Source organism: Sceloporus occidentalis, unplaced genomic scaffold (assembly GCF_023333645.1).
Source record: "Sceloporus occidentalis isolate IW3139 unplaced genomic scaffold, rSceOcc1.0.p SCAF_18, whole genome shotgun sequence".
Lineage (NCBI taxonomy): Eukaryota > Metazoa > Chordata > Lepidosauria > Squamata > Phrynosomatidae > Sceloporus > Sceloporus occidentalis.
This window is the reverse complement of record NW_028316998.1, coordinates 1303894-1322613: the sequence shown is the minus strand read 5'-3', so window position 1 is coordinate 1322613 and position 18720 is coordinate 1303894. Positions and strand designations below refer to the sequence as shown.

Below are 18720 nucleotides of genomic sequence, written 5' to 3'. Positions count from 1 at the left end.
GTAAGAAGAGAAAGCAGATGTCCATTTACTGAAATGTCTTACATTATAAGGGTGCCAATACATTTTATAAATATACATTAATGAGTTATAAAGGGGGCTATGATTGTACAAGCTCAATCATCCAGTAGAGTAAGTGGAACATCAGTATCAAAGGCTCATCTCTGAAGGAATTTGGGTTTTAGGTAACTTTTCTTGTACTCCTATAAGAGCCCTAAAATCCAACCAATGAAACTTTATTGAGTGTGGTCTATTAATCGTTCTGACCAAGCTGATCATTTCACAGATTACATGGTTACATTGGTACAGTTTCCTTGACTGATTAGGTCTATATGCCACTGCCTACCACCCACATTTTCCTACTAAATGATGACACTAGACACTGTATGTTTTGGGTAGGGAGTTGGGCACAGCTTTATTATTTATTATTTCACTTCCTAGGCCAGCTGCCAACACTTTCCAAACAACCTGCCAGCTGCCAACCCTTCAAACACTGTGAACACCCCACCAAGCAAACTTCCGGGTCAACAGTTCTCTGTGCTACAACTCTGAGCTGGCCAGGGGACTTTGACTGTGACCAAAGTACAACAGATAGACTCAACAAGCAAACTTCTGTATAGATAAAAAAAAACATAACCTTTCCATATAAGTCCAGGGGCCCCCATTCCAACCACATTCTTAATAATGACAACTTTTTTTTTATATCATCACCATGTATTTGCTCCAGTTGGAATAACATGTGAATACTTCAGTTCATGATTGCATATTTATTTCGGGCCAGGATTGTCAATCCCATAAAAAAAAGACCTATCTGCAAACATGTGCTATGGAATCTGTCCAATACTGTTGTGGCAAAACACCTCTTAATAGTAGATGAAAGTTGAGTGAGCCTGTTTGGGCTCATGTCCAATTACTTGCTCAGCTCAGTTTGTTAAGAGAAGAGAACCTGAGCCGCAGTGACAAAGTTAGTTAAAATACTTCCTCCTCTAACCTTATTGAGGCACGTCTTCTCGGTGTACTGTGCGCGTGGCACGAGCACAGAGGGAGGGTCGCGTCGATGTGGCGCGCTCACGACGGACGCATGATAACATGCGAGCCGCCGTGGCATGCCCACGATGCACCCGTAGTAATGAACGAGCCGCTGCGACTCGTTCGCGGGGCTCGACTTATACTGCATCTGCCGGTGTGGCACACCCGCGGCGCTTGCGGGTGTAGCACACGCAGATGCCGTTTTGTTTATTGTTTTTGTTATCGCACCGACGCCATTAGTGTGCGCCGGTCGCGATGACGTCTCGCACATTTGTTTCTTTTTGGTTTCTATAGTTTTCCCGCCCTTCTTCCTATTTAAACCTCCTGTCCCATTAGTGCAGTGCCCGTTCAAAGAGTCACTTGTGTGTATCTCTGGGTTATTGTGATTTACTTTATTCTGATTGATCTACGTGTACCTGACCTTGGCTTTGTTTCCTGACTTCGATTCTGTGCTGCCTGCCCCGACTTTGGCTTGTATACTGACTTTGCTCCTGTGCTGCCTGCCTCGACCGTGGAACTTCCTATACCCGTTGTGCTGTGCTACGCTACCGTCTCTGCATTGTGGGTGCATTATCCGTGTTGTCCTAGGTCCCGCATAACAGAAATAACATAATTGCATATATTTATAGTTATTTTGAATATTTTAGCTTTAATGTATTTAATGTTTTTCATTTTATGTACTAACATTACTTCTGCTTTTTGCAAAGTTTTAATGTGATGATTTCATGCAAACATCCCATTTACAATAATGCTTTAGCACCTCCATCTATCAGACAACATTTGTAATACATAGGGCCAGTGCTTGACCTAATGGCACCCGAGTCAAAAAAGCATTGACTAAATCCACCTTTTTTGTCACCATTATGTTTTTTCACAACGTGTGTTTACAATTTAACTTATAAATACACTCTCTGCATTGCCTTACTCTTTCATCTAAAAGCTATTGTGAGTTTTAAAGTCTGTAAAACATAGTGGTACACTCATGTGCACCAAAACCTCTGCCCTTAGAATGAAAGACATCAGGGAAGAAAAGAGGGGGCACATGGATATGGGTCCCAGTAGGATGATTTGCCCCTAGTAAAGGGATCCAAGGGGTGCCACCATTTCGGCCTGGTCTCTGTAGGACGAACACATGAGTGCTAGCATCTTGTTGCTGAGACTAGCTGTGGTTACACACTTTATGTTCACAGTGTGCATTGTTTTACGAAACTGAACATACACAACTAGCAGAGATTGTGGACATTCTTGTAGATCTTTTATAGTAAGTAATTCTTATGACATAAACATACGTAGTGGCTTGATTGGAGTTCTCATTCAGAGCTCAACAAGAAAAGTATTTTTTACTGACTTTATTTGAAAAAGACATATATTTCACACTATGTAAAAACAGTTTACATATTTACAATAATTTACACATGATTACAAACGGGTATTAAAAAACCTTTACCTATAAGCAGCTAAATGTTGTAAGCCTCAATTAAAATAAATTTTATTCTATGATATTGTATATGTATATGAGATTGTATAACACACTCATATAATAAAATGAGAAATTCTTTCACGTAACACTGGCAGTAAGGATATAGCACAAAATTACACAATTGTTTGTTATATATTATTATATCAATGTGCTAGGATGAAACCTTTGTGAATCTAATTCTTTCCGTGATCGAACCCTGGGTTCATTTTGCTTGCAGGGTTCAGGAGGACATTCATAATGCAGATGATTTTTCTTAAAGTCGCACACAGTTCTGATATAGAGACCACACAATACTGTGCTAGGAAGGTACAGGCAAGCAGCAATCAGGCCAAATATAGCAACAGCTGCATCCCCTCCTTGCACCTCACAGTTCATCCAGGTGTAGCCACGGCCCGCATAAACTCTCTCTCTTTAGCCTTGCAGATTTCAGTTGAGTTTACCTGCTTAATAAAGTGCAGGTAAAGTCCGACTGCAACAACATACGCCAGGAACGCAAGAGCGTCAAAAATCAGTTCTGCAAAGAGGATTCGCACAGAGACACTGTGTAATGGTTTAGCCCCCAAAATCAGGAATAAAATAGTAAATGCACACAGCAGCATGCTGAAAACCACTCCGCCATAAACTCCTGGTGCCCTCAGCTGAGTGTATTGCATGTCCATCTCCCGCACTTGCTGTAGCTCATTGCCTTCAAAAGGACTGTATGTGGAATCGATACTGAAAGTACTAAAGCCAGCTGCGGATGTGTACCCAGTAGACTTGTGCATTCGTCTTCGGGCGAACATGAAAACGAACACGAAGAGTGCGTTTTCGTGTTCGTTCCGAAGACATGAAGAAGAGAAGACAGTGCAGGTAAAACGTAGGCGAAGACGAAGACTCACACACGAAGAATCTTCGCCTTCGTCTACTAATCTACCCGGTCCCTCCCCCATCTAATTTACCTTGTCTTCACAGCATCGCGGGAGTTGACTGAAGTGGAAATCAGAAGGTTCGTCGTCAGGGGTTACAGGGCAGTGTGAGTGAGCCTATTGGTCACCTGCAGGGTCTTCCTCTGGCATCAAACAATTGGTTGATGCCAGAGGAAGACCCTGCAGGTGACCAATAGGCTCACTTGCACAGCCTTTTTAATTCCTGATTTCCGCTCCCGTTAACCCCTGCAATGCTGCGTTGGATAATGGGAGCAGAAATCTGTAGGGTAAAGGGCTGTGCAAGCGACCAATAGGCTCACTCGCACGGCCCCTTACCACTAGTTGCTAGGCAGAAAAAAAAAGCAACCTGGGACCCTGCTGCACCAGTTAACTTAAAAGTCCGTGCCAGTGACCAACAAAGTCACTGGTACGGACATTTAACTGACACAGCAGGGACACCAGTGGTCTCCCCACTGTGTCAGTTAAATGTCAGTGCCAGCGACCAACAAAGTCGCCGGTACGGACATTTAACTTAGTATAAATAGCTTACTATAACTTCGGACAGAATGCTGCCCTCTGTTGGTTTTACATTAAGTAGCATATGCTTGAAATCCAAAGTTATTCTGCTACTCAACGTAAAACCAACAGAGGGCAGCATTCTGTCCGAAGATATATTAGCCATATGTGGCAGTGTGTTCATTTTCATTTATTAATTATTTAAATAAAATATATTTCCATGATCCGCTGGTCTCCCCGCTGCAACAGTTAAATGTCCGCACTCGCGGACATTAATTTTGTCGAACTTCCAAACTCTTTTTTTCTATTTATTTTGGGGTTTTTTTGTATTAAACTGTTAGACGAAAGGATCATGGGAATAAATGCAAATGAGCACACGGCCCCATATGGCTTATATATCTTTGGACAGAATGCTGCCCTCTGTTGGTTTTACATTAAGTAGCATATGTTTGAAATCCAAAGTTATTCTGCTACTCGACGTAAAACCAACAGAGGGCAGCATTCTGTCCAAAGATATATTAGCCATAGTCTAACAGTTTAATACAAAAAAACCCCTAAATAAATAGAAAAAAAGAGTTTGGAAGTTCGACAAAATTAATGTCCGCGAGTGCGGACATTTAACTGTTGCAGCGGGGAGACCAGCGGATCATGGAAATATATTTTATTTAAATAATTAATAAATGAAAATGAACACATTGCCACATATGGCTAATATATCTTCGGACAGAATGCTGCCCTCTGTTGGTTTTACGTTGAGTAGCAGAATAACTTTGGATTTCAAACATATGCTACTTAATGTAAAACCAACAGAGGGCAGCATTCTGTCCAAAGATATATAAGCCATATGGGGCCGTGTGCTCATTTGCATTTATTCCCATGATCCTTTCGTCTAACAGTTTAATACAAAAAAACCCAAAATAAATAGAAAAAAAGAGTTTGTAAATTCGACAAAATTAATGTCCGTGAGTGCGGACATTTAACTGTTGCAGTGGGGAGACCAGCGGATCATGGAAATATATTTTATTTAAATAATTAATAAATGAAAATTAACACACTGCCACATATGGCTAATATATCATCGGACAGAATGCTGCCCTCTGTTGGTTTTACACTGAGTAGCAGAATATTCTGCCCGAGTATATGGTACTGTGATCATTGGTCGACAGCAGGAGGCCCCCTGCTGGCGACCAATGGAGTTGCTGATACACACATTTAAAGTACTGGCGCCAGAGCTGCGTTAACCCCGTATTAACCCCTTAACCGGAAAAAACGAAGAAAAAACGAATATTCGCCCGAAGAGAAGACAGGAACGGGCGAATATTCGCGGAATACGAAGATTTTTTTTTCCCCGAAGACGAGCACGAAGACGAACACGAAGAGCCCCCTGGTGCCCAAGTCTAGTACCCAGTAATAACTGCGTAAGATGCTACAACACAGATCAACACCAACACCCCGGCGGTGATTTCCAAAAAACTGCAAGACTCCTGCAAGTAGAAAACAAAAGATCGTTAATATTTTCTTTTTTCTAACTGAAAAACATGAGACAAAAAGTAAGAAAGAAAATGAAGGGAAGAAACGATTTGTTGTAAGAACATGTGGTAGTACACAGTGGCGTCTCTAGCTTTCATATTTAGGGGGGCACATGGGGGGCCAGGGACCAAAGTAGGGGGGCCAATTATAAAACGGTACATATACACTATATATATATATGTATATATACATACATACATACATACACACGTTAGACGTGCATTTTTAACTACATAATATGCACTTATCTCTTTGAAGTAAAGACCGTGATTGAAATATGATTTCAAAATAACAGCTAAACTGGCAGTTATTTTTCATTCTTTAATATTAGCCCCTGCTGCCGATATATAGAAATATTACACCCTGCTTCTGATATATATTAATATTAACCCCTGCTGCGGATATATATATTAATATTAGCCCCTGCTGCGGATACATACTTATATTATACCCTGCTGCCGATATACATAAAAATTATACCTTGCTGCCAACATATATTAATATTAGCCCCTACTGCCGATATATATTATTAGCCCCTGCTGCCGATATTAGACCCTGCTGCCAATATGAATATAAATACTAGACCCTGCTGCCAATAAATATTAATATTAGCCCCTGCTGCCAATATATGTTAATATTAGCTCCTGCTGCTGATATATATTAATATTAGACCCTGCTACCAGTATATATTATTAGTCCCGGCTTCCGATATATATTAATATTAGCCCCTGCAGCCAATATATATTAATATTAGACCCTGCTGCCAATATATTTGCCACACTGACTGCAGATCAGGGGAAGACTGTGAGAGTCAGTGCAGTGTTCCCTCCTTCTGACTGCACCATCACATTGAAAGGTCCTCTCCCCTGTAATCACCCCCAGAGTCCCTTTGTCCCCTCATTCACTAAACCATACCGCTCTTTTACTTACACCCTGTAGTTCAGGTATAGATCAAATAAACAACACATGGAAACAGCACATGCAACTGAATAAGACAAAAAAAACCTGTATTTGCAGGTATACATAAATAATGTATGGAAACATAGCAGATATAGATCAACAGAATTTGACACACTATTTGACATCCAAACAACTATAAATCATTCTTTTTTATCACATTATTAAAATCCCAGAAATCAAAAAAGTTAAAAGGACCAAATAAATTAAGGAGATTATACATAATGGAATCAAACATTTGCTACTGCAAAAACTTTTAGCCATTAATGCAACACAACCATCTTAGCACTGCGTCACCAAATGAACACCTCATCACAGATAACAACATGCGTACAGCTGCATATAATTAAGCTGAATACCACTTGGTCTCCCTTAACAGGGAAGGCCTGTGAAACCAAAGGGGAATAGCGTCCTATATAATGAAATCAAGAATTGAGTTTCACAAACTCTGAACCAACATCTACGTTTCCTTTTTAATAATATATCCAGATTGAAATAAGAGTAAATAACACAAAACCTTTACTTTTCCTCTCACTGATTTCTAGGCCTAGAAAGTTTTGTCCTCTGAAGTGACCACAAAATCTGGATAAATAAAAATTACAAAGTTCTATTTAACCCTCTACAGCAAGTAAAGTGCCAGGAAACAGATGACCAGGACAGGCTCTGCCACACTGACACCCAAACACATACACCAGGACAGGCTCTGCTGCCACATGGACCCCCACATCAGGATGGGATAACCTACTAATAGTATAAAAAATGCCTTCCACATTGCTTTGTTGTTTGTGTGTATTGACCCTTGTGTATTTGTGCCCCCCCCAGCCACCCCCCTTTGTGCATTTTTGCAATACACCCTTGTGTATTGATTTATTTGATGCCCCCAGCCAGCCCCCTCCCTTGTGTATTGATTTATTTGATGCCCCCAGCCACCCCCCCTCCCTTATGTATTGATTTATTTGATGCCCCCAGCCAGCCCCCCCTCCTTTATGTATTGATTTATTTGATGCCCCCAGCCATCCCCCCTCCCTTGTGTATTGATTTATTTGATGCCCCCAGCCAGCCCCCCTCCCTTGTGTATTGATGCACCATCCCCTTGTACTGGTTTATATAATGGCCCCCATACCCATGTGTATTAACCCCCCCGTTTGTGTATTGATATATGTGACATCCTTCTAACCACCCTGATGTGTAATTATGTCCCCAGCCACCATCTTTGTGTATTATTTAATTTTGCCAAGGCAGCCCCCCTTGTTAATGTCCCTCCTTCTGTCACCTCCACTATTTATTTAAAATAAAATACTTTTTTTGCTGGCCTTCATTCTTCCACTGTAACACCGCTGCTCTTCTCCCTCGTGCTCTTCTCCCTGTCACGCAGTGACAAGCAACTGTTCCGTAAGAGCCCGCCCCCTTCAAAGGGGCGGGACGAAGAGCCTCAATCAGTGATCGGCATGCCGGCAATCCATTAAGTGGCCAGCAGAGGCGGTTTTACAGCTGCCTTGAAACTGTCAGCCGCATCGGCTGCAATTGGAGTTTAGTGTGTCGGCACACCGGCAAATGTCCCGGTTTCCCGGCGGTGGGCCGGGTAAATGGTATAGCGTTTCAGTTGGGGGGGCACACTGGGGGGCACAGCATAATGTAGGGGGGCCATGGCCCCCCCTGGCGACGCCACTGGTAGTACACGAGTGCAGTTTTAGGTTAGATGGTAAAGTCTTATCGGTAGAAATACTGCTTGACATAAATGGGTAAACAGTGACGGCAAGAACTGAATAAGGAAACAAAAAGTAAAGGGAAACTGGGATATCCGCAATGTGCCTTATATGATGAAAAGCTTATAATCAGAATATAAACTTGGTTTAAAAAATTAAAGTGGACCTAGCATTCAGAAATGTCACATCTACACACCAGCGCCATTCACAGAAAGATGGAATATGACGGCACTTAAAACGCTTCAGCCCATCTAGTCAGGCCATGCATTTCTGGGCTGCAACATCTCACAAAGAAGAACCACTTTTAAGATATATTTTATAATACGACATACAGATGAAATTTCACTCAAAAATACACAAACCGAGTTTATATCTCAAATGCATGTTAAAAGGATAAATGTTATCAATACAAGGGGTCTTTTAATTTAACAAAGCTGTCTGTATTCATGACAGTGGCCCTTATAAATGGTGATATGTCACTTAAAATAATACATATCACACACTGTGTACATCAGGTGTAGTGCTTTCTAGTCACAAAGCAAAAACAAAATACCGTATTTGCTCGATTATAAGACGAGGTTTTTTCCAGAGCAAATGCTCTGAAAAATACCCCTCGTCTTATAATCGGGGTCGTCTTATAATCAGACCGCAAATAGGTCTGCCTATGAGACTAAGATCCAGGAGGAGGGAGTGTTAAATGGGGGGGCATAAGGCATTTCTGGAGGCAGAGTGCTCTGTGAAATGCCTTTTAACACCCTTAATGCCACTCTGCCTCCAGAAATGCCTTTTAACCCTCTATACGCCACTCTGCCTCCTGAAATGCCTTATACCTCCGTATATGCCACTCTGCCCCATAATATGCCTTTTTACCCCCTAAATGCCAGAGTATAAGGCAATTCTGGAGGCAGAGTGGCCCATAGGGGGTCAAAAGGCATATCATGGGGCACAGTGGCATATAGAGGGTTAAAAGGCATATCATGGGGCACAGTGGCATTTAGAGGGTATAAGGCATTTCTGGGGCAGAGTGGCAAGCCTGGGGCAGATGTGCATAACTGGAGGGGGGCAGGTTAAAAAAAAAGGAAATAAAAACAAAATATTTTTCTCAATCATAGCTTTTATTAACAAACAATATTCACATAGTTTACATGAATTAACATTTACTGGTTTTTCCTATAGGGTCGGCTTATATTCAGGCTTTTTCTTTTTTTCATAAATTAATATTCAGATTTTGGGGGGTATACGCATTGGTTTGTGAATGCAGGAGTATTCCACCTTAGTTGAGTTTGGTCAGTTCAGTCAACCTTCCACTCAATAGACCACTCTACGTAATCAGAGCGATTGTTGCTTCAGTAAACTCCAAGAATTTCAGGGACATTGGTCCATCAGTTCTTGCAATATAATATATATATATATATATCAAAAATATATATATATGTATATGCCCATACCTAGGAACTCTCCAGGCAAATCCTCAGAGTTCTCAGGTATTTATATACTGTATTTGCTTGATTATAAGATGACCCTGATTATAAGACAACCCCAAAATATTAATTTATCAAAAAAATAAAAAGCCTGACTATAAGACTACCCTATAAGAAAAAAGTTTTACTAGTAAATATTAATCACATGTAAACTATATTTTCATATTTAATAAAAACTGTTATTATTTGACAACCTGCCCCCAGTTATGCACATCAGCCACCCAGAAATGCCTTATACCCCTATATGCCACTCTGCGCCTCTGATATTCCTTTTAACCCCCTTTATACCACTCTGTCTGCCTGATATTCCTTTTAACCCCCTATATGCCACTCTGCCTCCCTGATATTCTTTTTAACCCCTATATGCCACTCTGCCACCAGAAAGCCCTTATACCCCCATTTGCCACTATTACCCCCCTACAGTGCTTCCCTAGACTTCTTCCTGTGCTTCAGATTCCTTGGTGTGTAGTGGTGGCAGCTGGCACGATGCGCACAGACAACCTCTGCCGCTGCTGCCCGCACTTCCGCCGGGGCTTCTATGAATGAACATCGTAAGGTCATGTGATGCCGGTGCTCCGTCATAGAAGCCCATTGCACAGACCTCCACCGGCTGCCAGAGAGGAGGATCCGGGTCCTCTGCAGCGCTGACAGGAATCTGGATCTTAGTCTCGTAGTCAGACCTCTATTTCTCTGAAAAAAACCTTGTCTTATAATCAAGTAAATACTGAATATACACACATATATACATCATGTATAGAAGCCCAATACATACAGTATATGAACAAATACCAAAACCAAACATGCCAGAAAAACAAACATATAGTATATGTTGCCTTGTTGTATATACATTCTAATAAATTAAGCATATAAAATCTGTTGGCATGGAGGGCAGAGAGAAATAATAATTCCAGCATATCACTAGTCAGTAGGGTACCTAAAAGAGGGGCACTCAAGGTTCCACTCATCAGAGGGTTGCCCAGTGGCTCGATGGCCGCCAAACCTTGCCCCACATCTTGTATCCGCGCGTGTGATATTTAGAGAATAATTGGACGGATTTAGATTTTTTTCTTACTACTATATCCAGTATGTAGAAGAAATGGATGTTCACAAGACAAGCTTTGCCGCTCTCACAGCAACAGATCATCAGCCACTGAAAGTATTTGGCAATCAACAACACTGTGATCAGCAATTGGCAACAATGTATTTCATGGCAGAATGTATCAATCCTTCTATATAACGGTTCACTCACAGAGAATGATGTGGAGGATAGTATCTCGTGATATGCAACATAAGGAAAAAAGTATAAAGCCTGCAACTGGTAAAGTACGTAAAACACAAGATTTATTAGAATATGCTGTACAGCATGTACTCATTGTACAGTGATTATCTTTTTTTGTGCAGATCATGCACAGCGTCCACAAGAAATCACCAAAATGTGTTCAGTTGCATCTCCAGATTATGTAAATACCCCACACGTAGGTCAGTGAATGATTTTTGGAAGCTACAGGGCGCGCAGGATAACATGCTCATCTTACTATGGGACGGCACACAGCATAGGGAAGGGTAGAAACACATAAAATAAAGAATGAAATGCCAGAACATGCTGAACAAAATACAACTCATGTAAAAAGACACATTAATAAATCTGCAAGTCTTTCCCTCTTTTAGTTCACCCCATTACACCCATCACCAGCCACATCTTTTGGAGACCTTTTCGTGGCCGGATATCCTCAGGGAAGTCACGGGAGACCCCCTGGTTCTTGTTACAATTCCCAATACCGTTTCAGCATAAAACGTCACGGTGATGAGTTACTATTAATGTGCTCTCATGCTCTAGATTGATTATTTTCCTTTGCCAGTAGGATATGTGAGGAATTTCCTCTGCTGCACAGCCTGTGTGCCTTATTAATAGATATAACATGGTAATTGAATTTGTGGCCCCTGGTTGTGTATGATACACTGTATTTGCTCGATTATAAGACGACCCGATAATAAGACAACCCCACAAAATTTAAATATCAATATAGGAAAAAAGAAAAACCTGAATATAAGACTACCCTAGACCTTAGTATGTAAGCGCGTTTGAGCAGGGCCCTCCTCACCTGTTGTCTCTATAAGTCAAATTGTTATGTTACATACTACTTGTTATGTCCTGTCTACCCATTGTACAGCGCTACGGAATATGATGGTGCCGCTAAAGAAAACAATAAATTATAATATTGAAAAAAGTTTTACTAGTAAATATGAACTTACATGTAAACTATTTTTTCATATTTACTAAAAACTATTATTGAGAAAAATGCATTTCTTGCTTTTATTTCCTTTTTCTATGCCAATGTGCCAGCAAGTTATCCACACCTGCCCCCAGTTATGCACATCTGCCCTAGGCTTGCCACCCTGCCCCAGATATGCCACTCTGCCCCCTAGATATACCTTAAACCCCCTTTATGCCACTCTGCCCCTAGATATGCCTTAAACCCTCTAATATGCCACTCTTTCCCCCAGATATGCCACTTTGACCCCACTATGCCTCTTTTCCCCCCAGATATGCCTTATACCCCTGATATGCCACTTTCCCCCCAGACTTACCAATCCATGACCGAAAGTTTTTCTGGTACCTAAATAATAGATCCACTACACTTCTCTTTTGTTAAGATGCGTTAGTGTGTAGTGGGGAGTTGAAGATGCGTTCAATACCAAGAAATTCTAACTAACATGGGTCACCACCACTAATGGTCATGAAGTAATTACCTAGTGGAGAGGATGACAACATACTGCACAGCACATTTTTACAAGCAACTAAATAAATAACATGAGATGTTGTACAATTGATATAGTGTTTATTTTGAATTCTACTTGGATCTACAACATTTAGCTACCGCAACAAAAGGGCAACAATTACAAATGTTATGGCCACATGAAAACATGCCAGGAGCTGACGCTTTATAAGGATTACTTGTGAAAAAAGTGGGAGAGATCATGTTAGCCAAAATTCAAGCTGTTGGCGGTGCAAAGGGAGTTCCTTTTTCAATAACCTGCTATAAGTAGCATCCAATTTTATCTCCCCAAGGTGTCTTTTTAAATAGTTTTGATTGGTTAAACTCCTTGGTATATTGTGTAGAAAATGTAACAGCACCTGACATTGTATCAGATAACTAAACAAGCCTCTGATTGCATTAGGAAGATCAACCCATTATTTTTTAGCAGCTAGATCAACGGCCTTCATTATATCACTATTCCTATAGACTCTGGACAAAAGTCTGCATTCTAGATCATTAAATACATTGATTTGTCACTGCAGTGTGTGTGCATGTGTGTTAGTGTCAAGTATATGCGTGTGTGCGTGAGAGTTGGTTGTGGTAGTGTGAGTGTCTGTGTGCATGCACTAGTGCAAATGTCTGAATGTGTGTGTCTTGGTGTCAGGGTCCGCAACTCGAAGCTACTCGACGAAGCCACTCATTCGAGTACCCGATGCCCGCGGGTACTGAATCCCGCGACGCATCTCTGGCTTCCTCCTCTGCCAGCAATCCTGCCACTAGGCGCGCGCGCGCCTTCAACAAACTTTATGCACCCTCGAATGGAGACGCCGGGGAACGCGCATGGATGACATCATGGTCGGGGGCGAGGTTCCCCGGCTCTCACACGCTACTTATAGCAAGTTTAAAATCCATAGCATAGCTAAGTGCTCAGTGATTGTTTTCCTATTGAGCTTCCTGTGCGTTTTTTTTGATCTCCTAGTGTTATCTTGTGTACCGAACCTGGCTTTTCCTCGACTCTGCTGCTCTCCGTTACCCGACCCTTGGCTACTAAACGGCGTTCCCGATTTTCCTGGTTTCCTGACTCCTGGTTTCCTGGCTTCCGATTTTGACCTTGTTGCTCTCTATTATGCTGACCTCGGCTACGTTCCTGACTACGACTACTTCATTGCACCTTATACTTAGCTGCATTTAGCTTTCTGTTGCCTCCTGGGGTTACGTCCCTGCATTTCGGACTCCACCGTTGTTCCACTCTCACACTTGGTTTGTGTTAGTGTGAGTGCCCCTCCCAAAGTCAGGCTTTGGATGTGTGTGGCTGTGTGCGAGGATGGATGTGTATTTGTGTGGGTATGAGCATGGATGTGTACTTGTGTGTGTGTGTGTGAAACCATGGATATGTACTTGTGTGTGCTAGAGAGCATGGTTGTGTAATTGTGTGTGAGCATGGATGTGTAAGTGGGATAAGATCGGGTGTGTGTTAGTGAGTTTCTATGTATAAGAATCCCATATGTTTGTGTCAATTATAAGGCAAATATTAGGTATATAGAAGGAATACATTGCTGTTTCAAAGTCTTGCATTATTTTAACAGTTATGCTGGCTTGTAAAGATAATCACAAAAACATAATAAACAGACTAGATTGTTTATATTTTTGGAAAGCAGAAAATTTGGGGTATTTCACTAGGAGCACTTAGGCTGTAGTTTTACAGCCATTATATTATTGTTTTTTCAAAAACTCTTACATAGTGATTATCTTTTTTTGCAGATCTTGCACAGTAAGCACAAGAAATCACCAAAATGTTTTCAGTTCTTTTGGAGACCTTTTTCCCCAAAGGAGAAGTATTTTAATACCAAGATCTTGAGCGCTGTTAGACCTCCTGGTTCTTGTTACAATATACAATACCATTTCATCATAAGACGTCACAGTGATGAGTTGCTTTTAATGTGCTCTCATGCTCTAGATTGATTATTACCGTTTGCTAGTTAGATGTACCAGACATTTCTTCTGCTGCACAGTTTGTGTACCTTATTAGGAGATATAACAGCCTAAGATCGAAAAGCTGGAGTGATTGGCCAGAGATCCTTATTCAATGACAAAAAACATGTGCAATTAAAAGGGGCTATCTGACTATCAGAGGCGTATCTACTGAAAATAGCGCCTATGGCAAGCACTGAAATTGCGCCCATGTCCACATATCTAAAACCCATTTACTAGCCCCTGCTGCCTATATATATATATATATATAATTATTAGTCCCTGCTGCCGATAGCAGGTATAGATCAACACACAAACCCAGATCAATTGAACTTCCCTTGTGATCTCAGCACTGAAGGTATATATCAAATAAACAGAATCAGACATACAAATCCTGTATTTGCAGGTATACAATAGTATATGAAACGTAGCATTGCAGGTATAGATCAAATAAATACATGGAAACAGCATTGCAGGTATTAATCAACTGAATAAGACATATTAACCCTGTATTTGCAGGTATACATAAATAATGTATGGAAATATATAGATATGGATCTACAGAATAACGCAAAAACCCAGCTTTGCAGGTATAGATCAATTGGAATTCACATAAAAACACGTCATTAAAAGGTATATTTAAAACCCCCTAAATTACAGGCATAGATCACAGGTTGCACACCCCAAAGCCAGCCCTGGCGTCCACACTGCCCACACAACAATCACACTCCTATCATGCCAAGTCAGCCAGTACATGTTGGTACAGGGTGGCTGTAAGTGATGTGCAGACCCCATACTGCTGGCAGCATCAATACACAAGGGGGGCAGCTAGTTAGGTTTCAGCATGTACTGGCTGACTTGGTATGATAGGCGTGTGATTGCTAACAGCAATCACAGTCCCATCATGCCTAGGTTCCAGCACTTACACATCCATGCTATCACACACTGTCAGGCTGGTAGGAGTGAGGAGAGGAACCCAGTACGCAGGCTACCTTCCAGAAGATGAGGGAAGGTTTAGTGGATAAGGCAAAATCAGAGACGGTCCGAAGGTCAGGGCAGGAGAGAGCAGCGAAATCCATAAGACGAGCCAAAATTCGGGGTAGGAGAGATCAGGATAAGCGAAATACAAGCCAAGGGTCAAAACCAGAAATCACAATATCGGGAGCGCAAACTAAATAGCTCTGTCAGGGAAAATAACTGAGCACTGAATGAAACTCAGTGCCAGTTTATAAATCCTCCACTAGATGTCGCCCCTCCTCCTTGCGTGGTGCCGTTGACGTGCATTCCCCAGGTTATGTCGTGCAGGAAACTAGAAGAGGCAGGAGGGGGCGCGCGCGCGCGCCTAAACACAGTTTGACGGAACTGGTTCCGGGAAGATGGAGGTTGCGGCGTGGGAGACAGTACCCGCTATCGGCGGGTACTCAGGTGAGTTGCTGCAGCGAGGATTCTCTTGCCGCGGACCCTGACACACACACTCATTCATTCATATACTCATTCATTCACAGATTAATTCCCTCAATCACGCATACTCATTCAAACACCCTCCCCACCCCCTTACCTGCGCTGCAGCTCCTCGATGCCGCTCACAGACTTCAGCAGAGGGCGCGACCTCCCTCTGCGTTCTCTGGTACTGCACAGAGGAAGCAGGACTGGAGCAGAATCATGTGATGTCACGTGAACTCTGCTAGGTTCCGCTTCCTCTATGCAGTACAGTGGACCCTCCCACAGGTAAGTAGCAGGGCTCGAGGTGCGGTCCGCGTAAGATCGGCCCCCCTTGCCCCCCTGTAGCGACACCACTGTTAGGAAGGTGAGGTCATTTTATACCATTCTGATGTACGATTACAGGTTCCTGATCATGAACTGCCTTGTGACCTCATATATCAATACAAGAAAAACATAAATGAGTACCTATAACAAATATTACTTCATAAGAAAAGCCTGACAGCCCCCACACCTCGGAACGATTGCCGAGCAAATGCTAGGATTAATTGTCAATAAGAATATCACGCATATATTATGCATTTGCAAGAAGGACATCAGAAAAGCTTAAATTGACTACTCAGCTATCATATGTATTAAAGAGTTAATTTGCCAAAATTCCACTAGACAGATACGAAAGCACATTTTTGCACATGATTTTTTTTTTACATTGATCATTCTGTCATTCCCCCCATCTAAAAAAATAAAGAAGCCGCCTTACATGATGCAAACCTGGGCAAATGTATTTACATCTTTTAGATTAATCCAACTGGACCAACGTTAATAAAAGTTTGATGATAGTAGAACATACAAATGGTTCTTATCACTCTTAATGTGTCTAAACTATATGTAGATCACACACACGTTTCATTAGTCAAAGCAAAGGGCTGTTTTTTTATTTTTTTATTAGAGAGCTTTTATAACCCTAGGGAGCTGGCTTTCCCCATACATTCATATACCCATACATTCTGTTCATGTATTCATTGGACGCTTTTTACTTGAGATATGTTAAGCATTCTGTGATGTATGTGATATATTTCTGTATAATCCAAGAATTAAAATATGGGTAAGACGCCACATAGAACCGAATAACTCTCACTGACGGTGTCTTGGACTTGTTTCTAGAGTTTACACCGTTACACATCCTAGTATGCATCAGGTTTGTGAAGGTCTAGTCACTACATTCTGGGGACATTACATTTATTTATATAGTGCCTGCAGATTCTGTAGCGCTGTTACAATCAGTGGAATAAATTTAAAATCACATACAAAAAAGAAAAGGACCTTGCTCTTGCATTACTGCACACATACGGGTAAATAAATCTTCCTTTATGACCTTACATGTATGAAGAGTTTATGAAGCAGGGTCACATTCTTCTTCTGCACTACCATGGATTTCTGTTTGCAATGCTTTGTTCCACCACTTTTACTGTAGTGGTTCATTTGTCTGACACTCTGATGTGCCAAAGGTATGTGGCACAGACTGGTCATGGAAGGCTTCCATCCAGAATGTAAATAATATTCTCATCTATATAGTAGTAAGGAGTGGGTGTGCAAGACCAAAATAGGCAAGGTGAGAAATTAGTGGAACCAGGAGGACAGAGCTACTCCAGATGCTCCCAGGCACGGTCATCAGATGTGATAACCAAACCTCTGGCAAATTCAGGAGAGTTTTCAGTTGTGATCACTTACTTCTCCTTCCAGCAAATGCCATTTTTCATCCCATAGTTCTGATGTAGCTCCCGAGGGGCTACACAAGGTTTTTGAGGGGCATTACTTAAACAGAACTAAAGATGTTATATATATATATATATATATATATATATATATATATATATATGCTCTGTATTTCATTTTTTTTTAACAAATTTTTCATTTGTTAAATTATACCTATTTTTACTTTATAAAAGTTATGAGCTTAGATGTCAGATTGTTGTGACTTGGGTTTTTATGTTTGCTATTCCTTCTCTTTTCCATCTTCTTACTTACCTTTTGTAACATGTTTACAAATAAAATGGGGAACAAATTGTAGTTTAGTTGAAAAATGTTAATAGAACATGATTATTTTATTGGTTACTCTAAGCCACATAATATTATTTAGACATAGCAAAATTAATCTCCATTCCCAAGTAATTGTATTGTGCCATTATATTTCCTAAACTGCAATCATTATTCACACTTTTATTCAGCATTATCTAAATTAAAGAACTACATGTGAAGTAACTTTGATATAGAGAGTCATGTTTATGTAAAACCAGCTATTTTATAACTTTATGGCAGACTTTTGGATTTTTCCAATGCATTTTATTTGTAAGAATAATGCCATCTATTGGCTGCAGGGGCTGATATTTATACATATCGGCTGCAGGGTATGATATTAAGGAATGAAAAATAACTGCCAGTTCAGCTGTTATTTTTAAATCATATTTCAATCAAGGTCTTTACTTCAAAGAGATAAGTACATATTATGTAATTAAAAATGCATGTCTAAAGCCTATATATATATATATATATATATATATATGTATATATATGAAAGCTGGAGAAGCCACTGATTTGAAAAGGTAAATGCTAGACAGGTTATAACAACAGCTTCTCCTTGGTCTATTATCTTAGTGACCTTGCAAACCATGTACATTCAGAGAATTAAAATCCTGTCCTTTAACATGGTTTCCATTCATTTCCCAAATAATGATGTTCTGGTGTATAGTTGACCAAGTCTTCCCTGCAGCCCTTTTGTAAAGCGGTTCTACAATCGTCAACTACTTCTGTCAGTAGCCACTGGTTAAATAAGTCTTCTAATGTCTGCCAGGATACCCGAAGCTTTACATAACTTTGGCTGCATCTTATCAGGTCCCATGGTTTTGTCTGTTTTTACTTTGTAGATTTTAGTATTCCGTTATGAACACA

General features: G+C 40.9%; 1 pseudogene; it reads right to left on the bottom strand.

Annotated features, from left to right (window-relative positions):
• Positions 1-2644: 2644 nt before the first annotated feature.
• On the bottom strand, positions 2645-17811 carry LOC149302529 (MARVEL domain-containing protein 3-like; annotated as a pseudogene).
• Between the last annotated feature and the right edge of the window lie 909 nt (positions 17812-18720).